Raw genomic sequence first — 14,943 nt, 5'->3', positions numbered from 1 at the left:
CCGTGGCCGCCTCGTGATAGCGCTATCGCCGCGCCGACCTCTGCGCTGCTCTGCCCGCTGCGTTGCGCAAGACTCGCGCAGCCAGCGTGTCGGCAGAGGCGAGCCTAGCTGGCTAGCTGTGTCCCTCACTCAGACGCCATACCTGAGGCTAAGGTTCGCGGACGACTCGACCCTTCTGGCCGGAGCTCAGAGGCCGGCTGTTGTGCCGCTAGTGCGAGGCCTACTAAGGGCCGAGACACTGGACCACCCGGCGCTCTGCTCGCTTTTTACTCGACCAGTGTGACTACTCGAATCGGCCAAGTCAAATGGGTCTTTTCTTGCGAGCGTTCTTTTCGGAAACATTTCTAAATGGTTTCAAAACTGTCCAAGTGACATCCAAATTTGTCCGAGACTACAAAACATAAGAATTTTTGTGCGTCTTCAAACAGCTGCAACAAAAACAAAAATATTGGGAACAATGGTTGTCTAAAATTGGTACTACTAAGGAAAGTACACGATTCCCTAAGTAGTAGGGCAAAGGGGGTGTCGCCCGACATTGCGGGTTGCCTGCGTCGGGGACGACTGTACGTTCGGGGGGAAACCTACTGTTCTGATTGACGAGTCCTTAACTTATTGTTCTGTTAAGTGGATTATGACCCCGTGGGGATAATCTGTCCTTCAGAGAAATCCCCCCTCTACCCCTCCCTCTACACCACTTTTCTGGGAAATCCCTTTGCCAATACAAGTACACTTTTGATATCAATTTGATTGAGTTATTAATTAATTCGATCAATTAATTAGCCCCTCCCTCTCTGGGAAACCCCACAGCCCTACCCCTACCCCTCCCCCGACCCGGAAATTGGGGGTAAAAGACTGTCGATTGACCATTTGGCAGGAAGTCGATTGCAGTGTATGTAATATTGTTTAACCAATTTCTGGTAGACAAGGTAATCCCTGGAACACTCTTTATTTAAAAAAATTATGCGATACGAGGCACTATTTGGAATATAGTTCATTTGAAAACACGTGCAGAAAAATGGCCTAACCCTCAAATTTAAAATCTTAGAGATAAGTGTCGCCATCTATTGCCAGATACAGGAACTATCAAAACTGACTATGCCTCATCCCTAAATATGACATTAGTTTATTTAGGGGTGAGGCCAATGTCAATTTTGATAGTTCCTGTACCCAGCAACAGGCGGCAACACTTGTCTCTAGGATTTTACATTTGAGGGTTTGCCCCTTCTTCCTCGCACGTTTTCATTTGTTTAATTAAAGTGTGTCAGAAAACTGTGCACGGAATATTGTTTGTTTACACGATCTGAGGTTTACACGGCAGTACGGAATATTTAAACAATTGTGGCGCTTTTTTATTCTAGTTGCGCATGGAAACACTGAGTGGGCTTAGTTAATATTTGCTGCTGGACTCATGGATGTTAAGGCATTTGTCTTTTATTTTCCTCATTTTTGTAAGCACACTCGCATCTAGGCATAGGGAGGAAAATCAGAGCAATTACACATTTAAAATTTCACGACATATTTCGGAAGCCACAATAGATCGTGAAACAAAAAGAAAAAAAGAAACAGATTTCGAAGCACTGTCCTAGAGACGACGAAAACGTCTGGAATTTTCCGTGACTTTTCGATGTCCTACAAATGTCGGTCTGGAGATGCTGTAAAGAAAGCCACAATGGCCGTTGGGGGGGGGGGGGGGAGGCAGCATACCTCCTGTCCGAAACACAGGAGGCTAGTCTGCTTGGACTTACTTCTGAACACTCGAACGTATGAGTCTGTAGAGACTCTGGAACTTCCTGTGAATGCATCATTCTTATTCAGTTTACCCACCAAATTGCTGCTGCTTGTGTGGGATCACTGTTCGCCAATTTCTGCAGAAACACAAAGCACGAGAATTTCAGCTGCAAACTATTTTGTACAGATCGAGAAACATACAGCACTCATATTGCACTGACAGTTAAAGCCTGGAAAAGTGATCTACAGATCGTGAATGGAATTAAGTGCGATATAGGATCCACCGTTTGGGGTGTCCCGCGTGTGTGTCTATCTTCGCGGCGCCGCCACGAAACAGTCGAAATGTCGTGATTAGAGCTCGCGTTACTCAATACCACAGACCACGGACCACATATCGGCCTCCTTTGATCTCGTGGCCCCCAAACAAAGCGGCAAGTGATGGCATTCTGCTGATCGGCAAATTCCAGACTCACTTCCCGTCTCTGTCTCTCCCTGTTTGTCTGTGTGAACCAATGTTTCCAAACACGAAGATGGAGGTTTTCATCTCTCCTCAGAATACTGTCTTCCTATTGACTAATGCTGGAGACAAAAGGAAAGCTGACACGATTTCGGTGTCAAAAATAGACTGAAATAATCCATTTGCAGTATCCTGCCAAATTAATTGTTTAACAATTTATAGGAGTCAAACATATCGCTTAAATCACTCACTTCTAGCTTAGAATGAGTTTTTGTTCATAATAAAACATATTTTCAACGTTTGAGTATTACACGCAAACATTATGCAAACTAAATAATGAAATTTCCGCCAGAAACAGATCGTAGCGCCAAATGTATTTGAGGTCTTCTACGCACCGACGTTTGAGAGAACAAATACCCTCTACCACCACAACGTTTAAACTAAAGTTATTAGGTGAGAAAAATGCGAGCGACCACACAAACTGGCGCTCGGCCGGCCCCAAGGACGAGGAGGGGGAAGCTCACCGCACGCTCGCAGAGAGACGTCCCCGAGCAGGCAAGTGATCGATTTACATGGCTGGTCTAATCGTACAGCGCAAACACCCGCCACTTTGAATCTTCTCACGTAACACACAGCAGCAGGCTAGAGCAGGCGGGTCGCCACTTTCTTTGTATCTAACCGCCCGCCACAGGCACTACGTCTTTGTGCCGGGTGGGGGTGGGGCGGAGTTTACATACGAGTCTCTACAGACTGTTTCGATCAAGACGGCGGCAGAGCAATGTCGTCTACAGAAAGTTCCGTGACGTCAGAGAGTGCCTATGTTCGAGTGTTCAGAGACAAGGCCAAGCAGAGGAGCGTCCTCTGGTTCCGACAGGTGGGATGCTGTCCCGCCAGCGACCACTGTGGCTTTGAGGCATCTCCAGACCGACATTTGTACGACATCGAAAATTCACCGAAAATTCCAGCCGTTTTTGTCGTCTCTAGGAGAGTGATTCGAATTCTATTCTTTTTTTTCTTTTTTCCCCCACACGATCTATTGTGGGTTTCGAAATATGTCATGAACTTTTAAATATGAAATTGTTCTGATCGTCCTACCTATGCTTCGACACCAGTGTGCTTCAAAAGCGAGGAAAATAAAAAATAAAAGCCTTAACATCACTGACTCCAGCAGCAAATATTAACTAAGCCCACTCTGCGCTTCCATGCGCGATCAGAATAAAAATGCGCCGCAACTGTTTAAATGTTCCCTACTACCTTGTCAACCACAGATTGTTTACATAAACAGTATTCCATACACTGCACTCAATTCCCGACAAATTCCTTAACTAAATAAATAAACTATATTTCAAACACTGCCTTCCATCCCATAAACTGTTTAAAAAATAATATTCCAAAAACTGCCTTGTCTACCGAAATTGTTTAAACAATAATCCATACACTGCAATCTATTTCTCGCCAAATGGCTAGTCAACCGAGTCTTTTTCTCGCCTATTTCCAGGTGCTTGAGTGGAGGGAAAGGGCTCAGGTTTCTCAGTCAATCAAATTGATATCAGAAGCGTGCTTGTATCGGGGTGGGGAGTTCCCACAGGAGTGGGGAAGCAGGGGAGGGGGCGATATGGGTGTTTTCTCTGAAGGACAGGTTATCCCCGTCCACTCATAATCCACTTAGCAGAACAGTAGCTTAGCGATCTGTCAGTCACAAGACAACAATAAGTTTGCCCCTGAATGTATGCAACTGGCAATGTGTTCTGATATACCCCTTGCCCTACTACTTTGCTGTGCTGGTAGTAAAAAATAAAATTAAAAATTTGCGAGCTACATTATATGTGTTACATCGAGGAACAAAGATGAGGATTCTAAACAGTCAAATAGCGGACCTAATTCGGTTTATGTGTCTAATTTGAAAAGGAACAAGGAAGTGGAACCTACCCTGAACAAATACAGGAGATAAATTTTCTAATCGCTGGTTGAAACATTTTGACACGAATTTTTGTAAAACTGATAAGTAGCTTCTGTTGCAAGAAACCATAAAATCACTTGTAATTTAATTTCTGCTGAAATAACCGCAAGAATATACTGATTTTTTTAATTTTTGGACTTAGCAGCGTCTGCTCTAATTCCAGCCTCACGACAGAGCTGGCCTACATTCTGTCAGACCTTTGTTTCCCAATTATCTTGTTGCAGTTCCTCTCCTGGTACCGCCACGTAGTAGGTGCACTCGTCTACACAATCGTTTTCCAGTACTGCTGCCTTTGTCTTCAGTTTCCCGGATCGTGGCAGGTACGATCAAGTTACAACAGAGTTTCCTGATATTGCCTCGTCGTGAAACCACATTTCGAATCCGAACTGAGCGTGTCTTCAAAGATAAACCGAATGGCTCTTCCACTCCTTCCTTCGAATGTAACCACAACACTGGCCTGTAAGGTCGCACAGCAGGTGTAAGGCTGCCCGCGGCCCCGAGGCAGAGGCGGGAACCTGGCCAATAATGCTGTGAATGCAGCTAGCAGTTAAGTTGTCAGTCAGTGCAGCGGCTTCTTGTTCTCACTTCACTTGACCGGTACATATATGTTAGTATCAATCAAATAATACGCTCGCTGTGGTATGGTGCCTTCCCAGTTTCCAAAGCTGTGCCCACTTCTTGACAATATTTTGCGACATCTACATAGATTTTCCGGCTGTGGAGCGAGGCCTGTGAGACATCTGGGTAGAGTTCCACTGCTGCCTTATGGATATTTTAGGTTGTCGGCTGGTCTATCGGGAACGGCTGGGCAGCATACTTTTCGTAATAGAGAGGAATTAAAAAACTCACTCAGTGCAAATGGGTACGGTAACAATATGTCGTCACCATTACTGACTTTTTATTACGTCGAACATGTTTTTTTCAACCTGAATACCATGGTACTTTAGAAAACGGCGTTTGAATGAAAGTTAAGTGCCCTCGTCTCGTCATATGAGATCTTTCAGAGAATCGGTAGTGGTCACGAAATGCCCCTGTTTTTAAGGCAGCAGACGTACTAAGAATTACAACCCCTTCCTGAGTGGTCGGCTATTAGGTTGTCCAAGATTCCTTAATTTTCACCGACTTGGGTGTGTTGTTCGATACACCGATGAATTAGTTCCTCTCCTTTAAAGAGGTAATAGTGCGATTTCCCGTACTATCATTTACGTTATAATTTTTCGACAGTGGAACTGATTCCAAAAAATTGTAGGAGATATCCCAGGGAAGACAGAACGCTGTGGACTGCTTGGCAGGCTGTAATAACTGGCGGTTCTTAAGTCCATTCTGAACGTCAAGTGTCTGCCTGATGTGAGCACACACGGGCTGGGCTACTTGCCTCTGCAGAATCCGAGCGGCGCGTCGCCTACCCGCGTAGAACGCGCGCGAGAGGGCGGGCCTATACCCGTCGCGGACGTTGGCGGAAGTTGCCGAAGATGACCGATGCTATCTCGGCTGATAACGCAGCCGCGTGAGCGCTCCTCGCCAGGCACGGATTTGTCACACGCCTGTCTCACCATGCACTTGCACTGGCTGTGAATTTGCAGTGTGTACATGCACAATACGCTAGCTTGCCACTACACCTTATGCTTCCTTCCTCTTTCCAGTCAGTGCTGTTAACATCATCGAATGTTAACATGTCAAATCAATTCAACTGCTCAGTTTAGTTGCAGGGTGAGCGAATAACAGCAGAACGTCGGTGAAGGACAATCGTTCTTTAGGGAAAACTAAAAAAAAGGGGAAAATGGAATAATTACAGAAACAAAATGCCCAGGAAAAAGTTTTGTCGATTGAAAGGGTGGTGTGAGTCAAAGCAGGTAGGCGCATAACGAGTACACGCTGGGAACAACTTGGAGAAATATTCAAAAAGAGCACAAACAGGTACACGGGGTTTCGTACAATGTCTTTCATGTTCCAACGAAAAAAACATGAGTGTGTCAGTGCAAACACGCATATGGAGTTATGGACTGACGTGCAACAGAAAACACTGTCTAAATGAAGACTAGGTTTTGGGGTGCTTGTGTTAATACGAGTGCAGGTGACATTCAGCCATTCGCCACATTCGCAGACGATATTTTATGGATCGAGTGAAAGTACGTATTGAGTTGGGAGCAAAGCATGGGTGTGTCAACGCCTCTCAGTTAGTCTGTAATCCTACAACAGTCTCACGTCCAGTTGCATCATGTGCAATTTCTACTGAAAACAACATACTGTCAGAAGTTTCGGATGCTTTACAGAAAGAAAACGTCATGCATCCAACCGACTCTTCATTGCGAACTTAACAAAAATTATTCTTTGACTCTATAACAGTCCATTATACAGACCAGAACTGAAATGTTAGCATTCTATTGGTAATACACTCCTGGAAATGGAAAAAAGAACACATTGACACCGGTGTGTCAGACCCACCATACTTGCTCCGGACACTGCGAGAGGGCTGTACAAGCAATGATCACACGCACGGCACAGCGGACACACCAGGAACCGCGGTGTTGGCCGTCGAATGGCGCTAGCTGCGCAGCATTTGTGCACCGCCGCCGTCAGTGTCAGCCAGTTTGCCGTGGCATACGGAGCTCCATCGCAGTCTTTAACACTGGTAGCATGCCGCGACAGCGTGGACGTGAACCGTATGTGCAGTTGACGGACTTTGAGCGAGGGCGTATAGTGGGCATGCGGGAGGCCGGGTGGACGTACCGCCGAATTGCTCAACACGTGGGGCGTGGGGTCTCCACAGTACATCGATGTTGTCGCCAGTGGTCGGCGGAAGGTGCACGTGCCCGTCGACCTGGGACCGGACTGCAGCGACGCACGGATGCACGCCAAGACCGTAGGATCCTACGCAGTGCCGTAGGGGACCGCACCGCCACTTCCCAGCAAATTAGGGACACTGTTGCTCCTGGGGTATCGGCGAGGACCATTCGCAACCGTCTCCATGAAGCTGGGCTACGGTCCCGCACACCGTTAGGCCGTCTTCCGCTCACGCCCCAACATCGTGCAGCCCGCCTCCAGTGGTGTCGCGACAGGCGTGAATGGAGGGACGAATGGAGACGTGTCGTCTTCAGCGATGAGAGTCGCTTCTGCCTTGGTGCCAATGATGGTCGTATGCGTGTTTGGCGCCGTGCAGGTGAGCGCCACAATCAGGACTGCATACGACCGAGGCACACAGGGCCAACACCCGACATCATGGTGTGGAGAGCGATCTCCTACACTGGCCGTACACCACTGGTGATCGTCGAGGGGACACTGAATAGTGCACGGTACATCCAAACCGTCATCGAACCCATCGTTCTACCATTCCTAGACCGGCAAGGGAACTTGCTGTTCCAACAGGACAATGCACGTCCGCATGTATCCCGTGCCACCCAACGTGCTCTAGAAGGTGTAAGTCAACTACCCTGGCCAGCAAGATCTCCGGATCTGTCCCCCATTGAGCATGTTTGGGACTGGATGAAGCGTCGTCTCACGCGGTCTGCACGTCCAGCACGAACGCTGGTCCAACTGAGGCGCCAGGTGGAAATGGCATGGCAAGCCGTTCCACAGGACTACATCCAGCATCTCTACGATCGTCTCCATGGGAGAATAGCAGCCTGCACTGCTGCGAAAGGTGGATATACGCTGTACTAGTGCCGACATTGTGCATGCTCTGTTGCCTGTGTCTATGTGCCTGTGGTTCTGTCAGTGTGATCATGTGATGAATCTGACCCAAGGAATGTGTCAATAAAGTTTCCCCTACCTGGGACAATGAATTCACGGTGTTCTTATTTCAATTTCCAGGAGTGTAGAACAACAAGGACACTGGTGCATTTTGTTAGTGCAGATCGCATACATCAGGGGAAACCATACATTCAGAGGCAAACCTATTACTTTCTTCTGATTGATAGGTCCTAAACCTATTGTTGTGCTAAGAGGAATATGAATCCCTGGGGATAATCTGTCCTTCTGAAAAACCTCCCCCACCTGCCCCCATCCCCTCATCCTCCCAATCCCTCAAGAAATTTCAAACCTCTCCGTCTCCCTCGCTGACACAGGTACACTTTTAGGTCTGCATTATTCAAATATCAATTTGACTGACTACTGAATTAAATAAATCAAATAATCAGCCCTCCCTCTCTGGTAAACCTTCAACCTTCCCTTTCCCTCTCCTGCTCCGCTACCTGGAAATTGACAGCTTTGTGCTGAAGAGGAAGGATCTCATGACACGAAATTCAGTTGCATAGCAGAGGGTATATTGTTTATCTATAAAAAGTTTAGTTTGCAGAAGTTGGATCTCTTTTGCTGGTCATTCGCTGCAGTTTGGGAAAATGCAGTTCTTGCAAAGAAGTAATTAAATCGATCGTTTTTTAATTCTGATCACACAAGGAATACCGTCACGATTTAAGGTGGCTATAATTTCTCACCTTACTACGAACACAATTAGGCATCGTGTGATAGGTTGTACATCGTATGTATGAAAATATAAAGAAGACTGACTTTGTCACGTACGCCTTGTAAATAATTGTTAACGCTTGTTGCACGAAAGGTGACGGAGTGTCTTTATTATCATATCAGTAGAGGTTGGAACGACAGCGGAAATGAAACGGCAGACAGAACTCAAGCCACGGGTGGAAGGCCCACACAGGTTTGTTGGTCCTGCTGAAGCACAGGAAACAGCAAGACGGACGTCGTAGCACCCAAGCGCTGGAGCACAATTGAGTCGCGACCGGCCGTTATTGCAGCCGAACTGGAAGGATTATACTTCGGAAACTACGAAAATCTTGGACGCAAGTGAGAGGAACGAAGAAGCGGTATCTCGAAAACCACACAGGCTGGGTGATTTCCAACGATTTTTTACTCAGAAGCGTACCATTGTACGAGTATAGGTTTTTCCTCGCAAACTTTCCTCGCTGGACGACAAAAGACTAAAATATGGTTGGTCGGTGTTCGGAAGAATCTGTAGAGAGGGAGAATATTCCGTGGTTTCGGGAATATGATTCGTTTTCGGAATTACGATGGTGGGGAGCCAAGCCTTGCTGGGAAGCTAGCGCTAGACAGACGAGGTCTTCCGTTGTGAGCACCCGTGTGTGACGGTCGCTCGATACCAGCTCTGTTGGTACAGACGGACTTGCTGTCTTTGCTCTCAGGAGAGTTTATAGTTAGAACAGTCAGGCACTGTACTGTTGCGAACCTATACGATTCTGGACTTCACCTCCTGGCTGGAAGTCGTCGTTGAGTACGCAGCGTTCAGTAATTGTGAGCACTTCCTCTGCCTATTCTTACAGTGGGACGTTATCTGAACTCCGTCCTTGTGGCTGGGAGTTCGCGTTTCTCGTATGTAGAACACAGAGAGAAGAAGACATTATTAGAGTATATTAGTCAGGGGACCGCCTTCTGCCGTCCTAGTGTTTGAAAGAGTTTATTTGTGGCTGGAGCTCTCCCATCCTCGCAGACGAGTACGAGAACCATCACTTCGACGCACCGGACGCGTACGGTGATAGCGCAAATTGCTTCGGCTTATTAGGGCTATAAAAGCTAAACAGCTGTGATCACGTTAGTTTATTTCCACTGAGGTTCCACACCACCGTAGATCATCTTTGAAAGTAGTATCTTCTAGTGTTTGGTACGTAGATGATGTCAGTCATTTCGCGTTACTGATATTAGACCGCGCACTCATAATAAGGGGCAGAGTTGGGCAATTGATTAGTAAACTTTGAAATACAGAGGTGTTCTTTTTAACCTACAATAAATATATAAGCAGGGACAACGTTTATCATCGAGTAGGATTAGTTGCCTTCATCATTCATTTTAGATTGTAACTTATAGAATTAAGAGATCGTAAGATCTGCTTCTTGGGGTAGTCAGACAGGGCCAAATCTTCATTTTAGCGTGTATTATTTCCCGTTGCGCATATTCACTTTTACACCCGCCTGGAGTAGCATCATGGATATAGCTTACCCTGCCAGGATCCTAGTTAGACTCTTCTCATAGTAGTCATGAAGTGGTTTCAAATCTCGGTAATTTTCAATTTTTTCCCCATTTAATGTTTAGGTGTTATTGATGGTGATCACCAGCCTGCGTGTATAGCCTGCAGTGGTAAAGTCACGTGACAACATTAAAAAATAATATTTGTGTATTTTATTGTACTACTTTTCAGAGGCGTGGCTGCAATTTATTGATTTATGTTATCTCATCTGTCAGTGTATTTTGTTTGTATTGTAGCGACGCTGCTCGTTCACGACGCTGCCATTATTTTAGCTTCCTTGTTGTAGATATTTATCTTACGTGCCGTTACATTATACATGTGGATATTGTAAACTGAGTGTATTTTAAGAGAGCAGTCCATGTTAACTAGGGCGAAAGCGCGCTTAGTAGCACAACAGAGGACGAGTTGTAACAACATAGAAATGGCAGATATTCGGGGCAGTCAAGAGAGCCTGTGGGATGAGAAAGAGTTAGCTTTGTTAGCAGTACAAGGAGAATACCGATCCAAGGGAATTTTTTGAGGATGATAGACACAGTCAAGCCCTTGGTGGGCAATCTCGGCCGGAGTGGCCGTGCGGTTCTAGGCGCTACAGCGTGGAACCGAGCGACCGCTACGGTCGCAGGTTCGAATCCTGCCTCGGGCATGGATGTGTGTGATGTCCTTAAGTTAGTTAAGTTTAATTAGTTCTAAGTTCTAGGCGACTAATGACCTCAGAAGTTAAGTCGCATAGTGCTCACAGCCATTTGAACCATTTTTGGGTAATCTGATAGCGAAGATGAGGAACAGCGACACACTGAGGCAATCGTAAAGACACGGGAATTTAATGTAGGGAGTCCATGTGAACGCAGAACAACTAAGAACTGTGGCAGATCGCCGTCTGTGGTACCGTCTCGAGGCAACATGTCGGGGGCGCGCGGTTATGACTTATTGTACCAAGAAATGGAAAGGGAAAATGGGAGAAGATCACCTAAGAGTAGAGGAATGGAAAGTCACAATAGGAGAGAACATTTAGATAGCGCAGGTATGTGGACATTCTTGCATACCTAAAACAAATAGAAAGTAAAATTCAAAACGTTAATGCCGAAATGGTAAGTAAAATTCAAAACGTTAGTGCTGAAATATAGGTCAGCTCAGAAATGGGAAATCAAATTCAAATGCGTTAATGCCAAAATGGGAAGTAAAATTCAAAACGTTAGTGCCGAAATTCAGTCAATAAAACATCAGACGAGGGAAGTGAAAAATGAGGTAGTGTTGCTCCGCACAAAACTAGAACGAGAGATTGCGGAGGTCAGAAGAACCGCGAGCGAGTCACGATTACTAGCGAGGGGTGAAAAGCGGATTGTCATTGAAACATTAGAGAAAACAGAGAATACGACAAAGTTGCAGAGGCGCGTGAAACAAGTAGAAATAATGCAGCTCCAAAAGACGGAAATTGCACCACATAAGGCATTGACCGAGGAGCTCTCCCAATTTAAGCAGAACATAGAGAGCGAAATTAAGCAATTATCTCAGGAAGACAGGTCGCAACCGAGGCAAAAATCACCTCTCAGAATAGAAGTAGTAGGCGATTTGGAAACAACAGAAACCGAAAGAGCCAGTTCAAACTCTACACGATCATGTCCAAGCCCAGACGATATTAGAATGTGCTCGAATGTAAGAGTTACTCGTCAACCACAGACTGAAAGCGTACCTGCAGAGCAACGAAATATCCCTAGAGATGTGGTCCCCATGTCTACACAGGGCACGACTGGATCGCAGATTGCGAATACGGAGAACAGCAATGAAATATTTCATATGCACAATTGTTATCCGATAATGCGCACCACGGAACATTTTTCCAGTGAGGAAAACGTGAAAGGGAATAGAAGAGGGGACGCCCAAGGCAACGGTAGACAGGGAACGTTAGCGCCAAGTGAGAATGTGATAGGCCGAGCAGGAAGAAACTCTAATGAAATTTTGATTTTAAGCATTTTATCTCTGTACGAAAATTTCAACATTACAGAGGCGAGGGTAATGCTTTACACGCGAAAACTTTCATTGGACAAATTGATTTATCATTACTTCCTCACTGGCCTCTGATGTACAAACTTCGTATGTTCACATATCGAGGGAACAACGGAACACTGCCAAAACGTGCACGTCATACGAAGAGTTTCGTGACGAATTTTTAAACAAATACTGGCCCAAGGAGACACAGGACAGGATCGAACAGGAAATAATGATAAGTAGGGACTTGGAGAGTTCAGGGTTCCGTAGTCCGGTGAAGTTTTTCGAAAACTTGACCAAGAAGAATCAGTAGTTGGACGACCCATGCACACCGGCTGAGATCATAAGATTGCGTTACATTAAGTTGCCAATTTCCTACCAGCAAACGCTCGTCGGCCGATGTGGAAGTGATGTACAAGGATTCAAGAGTATCCTAAGAGAGTTAGAGTTCGCTTTCAAAGAGTAGCAGGCGCGAGAAAAACCTAGGCAGAGGGACGTGCAGAATGGAAGAAGGGAGAACAACAGAGGGTATAACAGAGGCCATACTTGGCAAAACAATGTAAATCGTCCGCCTCAGCAAAACATGGACCAGACAGATCGTAGCGGGAATAATGGACAATTGAGGAACTATGGCAGAGAATATAGGAAACAAAATGACCGGAGATAGTTGCCACAAAATAATGGCGCATCATGGGGCGACAATAGAGAAAATCGTCATCGGTCTGGCCGAGGGTGGGGTGGAACGAACAACAACAGGAATCGGGAGCAATCGATTGAAATTAGACCACCCAACCCTGGGAGAGTACACCAAGATGACATGGAAAACGAACAATGACTAGGCCAGATGACGGGCACTAGAGAAACTGCGCCCGTAAATCGTCTCTGAAGTTATAATACAAATATTATAGAATACGTGGGCATGACTGAGATATTACTTGAAGAAAAGGAAACGTTTCCTAAACAGGACATCTATCCGGTGGTAAATATACGAATTGGAGCAATTATGTGTACTGCTGCAATGGACAGTGGAAGTGAACTCTCAGCAATTTCAGATAGGCTGTTCGCTAAATGCAAAGAGTCAGTTAATCCACCGGTGCTCACAGTACAAAAAACAAAGGTACGAGGTGCGTTAGTTGCAAAGGGTATGGAAATACTGCAACAAACACGTCTAGACTTTGATTGCCAAGGACACCATATGACTGCAAATCTGTTCATAACACCGAAACTAACAGCTGATATAACAATCGGTGTAGATTTTCTTTCAGCGCAGAAAGCTATCATCGATCTAGGAAGGGGGGAGTTAACGTTGGGGAGAGAGAATAAAATAAAAATTCACGGGCGAACATGGAGTTCAGAGGGAAGAGTGTAAAAAAATGAGAATAAAACAGAGTTCAAGTCAGAACGTGAACATATTAATGAAATTAACAGTAAGATTGATTCGAAACTTGAGAATCTGGATAACATAGATAATAAGGACAGAAAAGGGTTGGAGCTTGCACTTAAAAATAACGCAGAGATCTCCGTACCCAAAACCGGATGCATTAATGGGTATCAATATATATTTGAGGTAAAGAAACGTAGACCATTTCGGGTACCTCCCTATGCCATCTCATGGTCATACCGGGAAAAGGTTCTAAGTGAACTACGAAGAATGGAGGACGAAGGGGTGATTGGGGCCCGAGGTCTGAGTATAATAGTCCACTACGCATGGTAGCCAAAAAGGACGGTGGAATTCGACTGGTGTTAGACTCACGCCAAATAAATACATTATTGTGCCAGAGACGGATCGCCCTGAAAGGCTTGAGGAGTTGCTTCAAAGATTTCACGGGCTTTCCGTGTTTTCCTCACTTCATTTGCACTCGAGCTTTCGGCAGATTGAGCTCGATCCTGAATGCCGAAAATACACGGCCTTTATTGCCTTCGGAAGGTGTTTTCAATTCAAAAGGCTCCCTTTTGGATTGAATATATTTTCAGCTGCATTTATCAGGGGTTTTAGCAAAATATTGAGTGAAGAGTTAAAAGAGAAGCTCACGTGTTATGTAGACGGTATACTGATAGCCGAAAAGACCTGAGAGAGACATAACAAACTCTCAGAGGAAGTCTTAAGCTGTTTGAAAAGATATGGGGTGACCGCAAACATTCAGAAGTCTTGTTTTGGGAGCAGTAGGGTCAGCTTTCTGGGACACGTGATAACAGGAGAAGGGATTAGTACCGACCCAGAGAGGATGGCAGAAATTGCAAAGTTTACCACTCCTAAAACCAGGAAACAACTGAGAGGGTTTCTTGGATTCATAAATTTCTATAAGAAGTTTATCTATGTGGAAACATTGGCAAGTCCTCGACTCTGCCAATTGACAGGAAAAGGGACACCCTGGGTGTGGGATGAGTGTGCAGGCCGAGAATGCAATAATTTGAAGGCGGCACTCGTCAATGCTTCTATTTTATCACATCCTGGACTTTTGTGTGGCCACTGACAGTGCAAAAACCGTCCCGGGAGTCATGCTGTTTCAAGAGCTTGAACAAGATGGCAAATTAGAACCCAGAACGATCGCCTTTGGTAGCAGGTAAGAAATTACTCTGTTACCGAACTTGAAGCCGTTGCAATAGTATGGGGATTTAAAAAGTTGAGGTACTTTCTGTTCGGTAGAAAAACAAAAGTCTATACGGACCATTTCTCCTAAGCGCCAGACTTCCGCATGGAAGACTAGCGAGATGGGTAGCGGTGCTTCAGGAATACCAGTTTTCAGCGGTCTATGTACCTGGTACGACAAACGTCATCGCTGACGCCCTGTCCCGCTCACCTACTGGCATAACAGA

The 14,943-nt window shown here is 45.6% G+C and overlaps 1 protein-coding gene across 1 annotated transcript in view; it reads right to left on the bottom strand.

Moving 5' to 3' along the window:
- Window positions 1–14,943, bottom strand: part of LOC124596493 (caskin-2) — a 967,843-nt gene that overhangs the window by 369,278 nt on the left and 583,622 nt on the right. The gene's annotated exons all lie outside the window — the stretch shown is intronic.

The sequence above is a fragment of the Schistocerca americana genome, chromosome 2 (assembly GCF_021461395.2).
Source record: "Schistocerca americana isolate TAMUIC-IGC-003095 chromosome 2, iqSchAmer2.1, whole genome shotgun sequence".
NCBI classification, from domain to species: domain Eukaryota; kingdom Metazoa; phylum Arthropoda; class Insecta; order Orthoptera; family Acrididae; genus Schistocerca; species Schistocerca americana.
This window is presented reverse-complemented; position numbering and strand designations above follow the sequence as displayed.